The sequence below is a fragment of the Notothenia rossii genome (genome assembly GCF_949606895.1).
Source record: "Notothenia rossii genome assembly, chromosome: 9".
Lineage (NCBI taxonomy): Eukaryota > Metazoa > Chordata > Actinopteri > Perciformes > Nototheniidae > Notothenia > Notothenia rossii.
Window position 1 is genome coordinate 80514528 of NC_136907.1, and position 6000 is coordinate 80520527.

Consider the following 6000-nt stretch of genomic DNA (forward strand, 5'->3'; position numbering starts at 1 on the left):
CATTCATTCATTCATTCATTCATTTTGACTGACTGCATGGAGAGGATCGCAGGAAATGACGACAGAACAGCTAAAACAGACATCTCACACCGTGTCAGATTGTGGTTATTTTGGGGAGGTGGAGATAAATCATATTGTTTGGTGGATGCAGTTTGAACCAGAGTAGCAGCATGGAGGTCGGATCGTCACCAAAATAAATAAATAAATGGTCCGAAAAAGGTTCATGACAAAAAGAATACACATAGCCTTCCTCAGGCAGTGTGTTTGTACCGGGGACAGGAGACCCCCCCCCCCCCCCCCCCTTGATGAGAAACTGTAAGAAATGATCGGGGAATCCCTCCGGAGTGGAGTCATGACGACTGGATCTGAATTATGTTTTTGTATTTGGTGGTTTGTGTCCCAGCTTTCGTTCAGCAACTATATATCCATAATCCACCAGTTAAAGGAAATACAACTAACGTGTTGTGTTATATTAGCTGTACAATTGACCACATATGGTGCTCTTAGTTTCCATACCTCCTGTGTTTTACGAGCGACTTATCAAGTAGGCTATTGGCGAATGGCATAAAACACGATTAAACGTGATAGTATATAAAACCATGCTCGTGTCTTCAACCTATAGAAATGCAACACGGCGTCAGTTTCAACGTAATTCTGTCCTCCTGCTTACCGCATCATTTATGAGAAAACATTTCATAACATTAACACAACATATTCGAGGTGGTTTTAAATAACATATCCGTATTTATTTATTTCTCCAGTTATGTGTTTGTGTGCACTGAGGAGTCTCAAACAGGCGTTTGTTAAATCATTTTAAGATTGGCTTTAATCAATGTTTGAAAATGAATTCTTCATATATGATAAATGAGAGCTAACATTTTATTTATGGTATTATTTCCACATATTTCTCTCCACTCTTCCTTCTGCCAACGGGGTCACAGTTTCTCGTCTCTCCCGTTGTTGTGCTTAGTGCGTACGCATGGGTTAGAGTTTGCGTGGAGGACCGCACGTTTTCCCGTCAAGTTAGTATTTTATAAATCGCAAACATTGCGTAGAAACTGGCATACGCCATTTTTTGAGCGTATATCCCTTTATACATGAGGCCCCAGGTCTGGAGGGCAACGGTTCTCTGAATGTGTTTTTGGTTTTTACCCTGAAGGTGTATGGTTAAGACAATCTGAACAAACATTTTAACGTTTTGTTCCACGACATCAAATACACCATGCACTATACGGAGAGAGAGAGCTATAGAAAGTACTTCTGACAGTGTCAAAGTATTAATATACAATACACAAGTTAAAAAAGACAAATTCAGTGCACTCCATGACGTTAGAAGAGATCCTAGTTCTGGTTTTCCTTAAAGAGTAGTCCTACCTTGAGATTTCTTTAAATCAGTTTGTGGTTCTAACAGAAGTATTCAGTGTGTTTGAGATTTGTAGGAAACTCACCAGAGATTCTGCTGTTTGTTGAGAAACACCTGAGATCGTTGATTCTCCTCCAGAGAGACACGGAGAGACTTGTCTCGACTGCAGCCTGGGAGAATGTTTCTCTTTCAGCCGAGGACGTGACTTTAAAGTGGCTGTATTCAGCTTTGTGTGGTTTTGCCTTTCCTGTAGTGTGGGTTTATGTGCACGTAACCCCCCTGCAATTTTGCAATTGCAAATTGGCTGCAGTACTGGGTTTGGACACACGGGGGCAGTGCAGCTGTAAAGGACAGACACACACACACTGCAGGGCCTCACACACACTGCAGAGCCTCAAACACACACTATTAATATGTATGAGTATTTATTCATCATGAATTTATTTGTTACTCTTCTGAGGTAGTTTGGATCTGTTTTTTGTTATCTGCCTCTTTTTGCCATTCGTTTTTAGTTTCCTTGCATCTTGTCTTCTGCTATTTTGCATCTCTCAATATTTTTGTTGTGGTTTTTCTATGGAACATACACTCTCATAATACACACATGCACACAGAAGGATTCACACTTGTGTTTTTCAATGCACACACAAATGTGTTCCGTTTCATATACATGTAAATAAAAACCAAACACAGAACATAGTTTTACATATGTATTTTTGATCCTCACATATTTGTTTTCCGTTGCAAACCTCTGAACCTGCAGACACAAACCGCTTCCTGTGCACGGATCGCTGTGCATTCGTGTGTGGGTCTTTTGAGACTCCCCTGACGGTCACCCGATTCGTACTTGTAATTTCACTCATCTATAGCCAATCAGATGTCTCCTCCAGTCTAAGCCAATCACATGAGCGCGCCCCCACAAGGGTAGGATTTCTTGCGTTCATGACACTTCATATACGCATTTTGCGCTGTCCGGTCAGCTCGCTAAACAGAGGGCGTTTCAAATGATATATTATATATAGTTTAAATAAAGACTTTTGCTTGTAACAGAGTATTCCTACACTCAGATCAGATCTTGTACTTGAGTAACAGTAGAAGTACTCAGATCTTGTCCTCCCAGGCTGGGTCCTGGGAGGACGGGCACTTTTAGGACAATACCTCGCTGTGTCTGTGTTCTTTTGAGCAGTGTGTTCTTGTTTGTGGCATAAAGACCCTGAACTGTTCACCTGACTCCTTCTCCCTCAGTCCCTTCTAACCTGAGTGTGAGCGGAGATACTCAGATCTTGTACTTGAGTAAAGGTAGAAGTACTCAGATCTTCCATCCATCCATCTTCTCCCGCTTATCCATGGTCGGGTCGCGGAGGTGGCATTTCCAGCAGAGAGCCCCAAACGTCCCTTTCCCATCAACCGGCTCTGACTGGGGGATTCAAGGAGCTCCCAGGCCAGAGAAGAGATATCCCCCCTCCACCTGGTCCTGGGTCTACACCTCGGTCTCCTCCCAGCTGGACGTGCCTGGAACACCAGGTGGCATCCTTACTAGGTGGCATCCTCACTAGGTGCCCTAATGGAGACACCAGCCACCCTGTGGAGAAAACCCATCTCGGCCGCTTGTACCCGCGGTCTCGTTCTTTGGGTCATGACCCATCCTTCATGACCATAGGTGAGGGTAGGAACGAAAATGTCCCGGTAGACAGAGAGCTTTGCCTTCTGGCTCAGCTCCCTTTTCGTCACTACGGTGCGGTAAAGGGACTGCAGTACCGCTCCCGCTGCTCCGATTCTCCGACCCATCTCACGCTCCATTGTTCCCTCACTCGAGAACAAGACCCCGAGATACTTGAACTCCTTCACTTGGGGTAAGGACTCATTCCCTACTTGGAGTGGACAGTCCATCGGTTTCCTGCTGAGAACCATGGCCTCAGATTTGGAGGTGCTGATCCTCATCCCAGCCGCTTCACACTCGGTGGTGAACCGATCCAGTGAGTGCTGAAGGTCGCAGACCGATGAAGCCATCAGAACCACATCATCTGCAAAAAGCAGTGGTGCAATCCTTAGTCCACCGAACTGCAGACCCCCTCCCCCACGACTACGCCTCGTATCACTCTAATGAATGAAGTCTCTCTGATTTAATGAAGTCAGCGCAAGCTCTTCAGCAAGAACGTCTCTGACACTCTCATCCACAATGTCTCCAGCTGTCCACTTCGCGCAAACATGAATCCTTACAGCCTAATAGAAGTCAGGGACCTTCTTCTAAAGTCCAGCAGCTACCTTCATCCCCGCCCGCCGTCAGGCTCCTTATCTATATCATCTATATACATTTCTGCCTCACTGCATAAATCTCTGTCTAACTCTCGATTCCTTCATCACGTTTCCTTGCCTTCACGTAGGTCCCACGTTCATTTTAAAAGGCTTGTTCCACTCCCGGTAAGCAACTCGCTCACCTCTACTAATATATGTTCTCTCATCTTATCAACATTCACTATTCAGAGGGGGCTCGCCTTTCCGAGCAATCTCCTCCTCTTGTAGTCATGGAGTCACACGGGGTCTAATCGCACAGTATCAAGAAGAGTGAATATTCCAGAGGAGAGAGGAGAGAGGAGAGAGGAAAGAGGAGAGAGCTGAAGGATCATTCATCGTCTAATAATCAGTGTCTCCTCGGTCCTCCAGAGAGCCTCCTCTCTCCTCTCTCCTCTGTTAGAGCTCCTCCAGAGAGCCTCCTCTCTCCTCTCTCCTCTCTCCTTGGTTATAGCTCCTCCAGAGAGCCTCCTCTCTCCTCTCTCCTCGGTTAGAGCTCCTCCAGAGCCTCCTCTCTCCTCTCTCCTTGGTTATAGCTCCTCCAGAGAGCCTCCTCTCTCCTCTCTCCTTGGTTATAGCCCCTCCAGAGAGCCTCCTCTCTCCTCTCTCCTCGGTTAGAGCTCCTCCAGAGCCTCCTCTCTCCTCTCTCCTTGGTTATAGCTCCTCCAGAGAGCCTCCTCTCTCCTCTCTCCTTGGTTATAGCCCCTCCAGAGAGCCTCCTCTCTCCTCTCCTCTCTCCTCGGTTATAGCTCCTCCAGAGAGCCTCCTCTCTCCTCTCTCCTTGGTTATAGCCCCTCCAGAGAGCCTCCTCTCTCCTCTCCTCTCTCCTCGGTTATAGCCCCTCCAGAGAGCCTTCTCTCTCCTCTCCTCTCTCCTCTCTCCTTGGTTATAGCTCCTCCAGAGAGCCTCCTCTCTCCTCTCTCCTCGGTTAGAGCTCCTCCAGAGCCTCCTCTCTCCTCTCTCCTTGGTTATAGCCCCTCCAGAGAGCCTCCTCTCTCCTCTCCTCTCTCCTCTCTCCTTGGTTATTGCTCCTCCAGAGAGCCTCCTCTCTCCTCTCCTCTCTCCTCTCTCCTCGGTTATAGCCCCTCCAGAGAGCCTCCTCTCTCCTCTCCTCTCTCCTCGGTTAGAGCTCCTCCAGAGAGCCTCCTCTCTCCTCTCTCCTCGGTTAGAGCTCCTCCAGAGCCTCCTCTCTCCTCTCTCCTTGGTTATAGCTCCTCCAGAGAGCCTCCTCTCTCCTCGGTTAGAGCTCCTCCAGAGCCTCCTCTCTCCTTGGTTATAGCTCCTCCAGAGAGCCTCCTCTCTCCTCTCTCCTTGGTTATAGCCCCTCCAGAGAGCCTCCTCTCTCCTCTCCTCTCTCCTCGGTTATAGCTCCTCCAGAGAGCCTCCTCTCTCCTCTCTCCTCGGTTAGAGTTCTTCCAGAGAGCCTCATCTCTCCTCTCTCCTCTCTCCTCGGTTATAGCTCCTCCAGAGAGCCTCCTCTCTCCTCTCTCCTCGGTTATAGCTCCTCCAGAGAGCCTCCTCTCTCCTCTCTCCTCGGTTATAGCTCCTCCAGAGAGCCTCCTCTCTCCTCTCTCCTCGGTTATAGCTCCTCCAGAGAACCTCCTCTCTCCTCTCTCCTCGGTTAGAGCTCCTCCAGAGAGCCTCCTCTCTCCTCTCTCCTCTCTCCTCGGTTATAGCTCCTCCAGAGCCTCCTCTCTCCTCTCTCCTCTCTCTTTGGTTATAGCTCCTCCAGAGAGCCTCCTCTCTCCTCTCTCCTCGGTTATAGCTCCTCCAGAGAGCCTCCTCTCTCCTCTCTCCTCGGTTATAGCTCCTCCAGAGAGCCTCCTCTCTCCTCTCTCCTCGGTTATAGCTCCTCCAGAGAGCCTCCTCTCTCCTCGGTTATAGCTCCTCCAGAGAGCCTCCTCTCTCCTCTCTCCTCGGTTAGAGCTCCTCCAGAGAGCCTCCTCTCTCCTCTCTCCTCTCTCCTCGGTTATAGCTCCTCCAGAGCCACCTCTCTCCTCTCTCTTTGGTTATAGCTCCTCCAGAGAGCCTCCTCTCTCCTCTCTCCTCGGTTATAGCTCCTCCAGAGAGCCTCCTCTCTCCTCTCTCCTCTCTGCTCGGTTAGAGTTCTTCCAGAGAGCCTCCTCGACGCTCGATCCTCGGTCCTCGAAGTGCATTTAGAGAAATGAGATTTCGTTCAACATGGCGCGCTGAAATCCATTTCCGAGTCACTACCGGAGGACCGAGGAGTCGAGGAGTCGAGGAGGGGAAATGAGTGAAATAAGAAACCTTCAAACACTTCTATATATCCTGTGGTTACTGTTTAAAGCAGACGAACAGATCAAATCAGTGACGACGAAACGCAGAAA

The 6000-nt window shown here is 48.6% G+C and overlaps 1 protein-coding gene across 1 annotated transcript in view; it reads right to left on the minus strand.

Moving 5' to 3' along the window:
* The window catches only part of LOC307018645 (uncharacterized protein), a 55389-nt gene extending 53902 nt beyond the window's left edge, over nucleotides 1-1487 (minus strand). The window contains exon 1 of the mRNA XM_079648980.1: nucleotides 1449-1487. The gene's annotated coding sequence lies outside the window, so the exon portion shown is untranslated. The remainder of the gene's footprint in view (nucleotides 1-1448) is intronic.
* Nucleotides 1488-6000: the final 4513 nt, after the last annotated feature.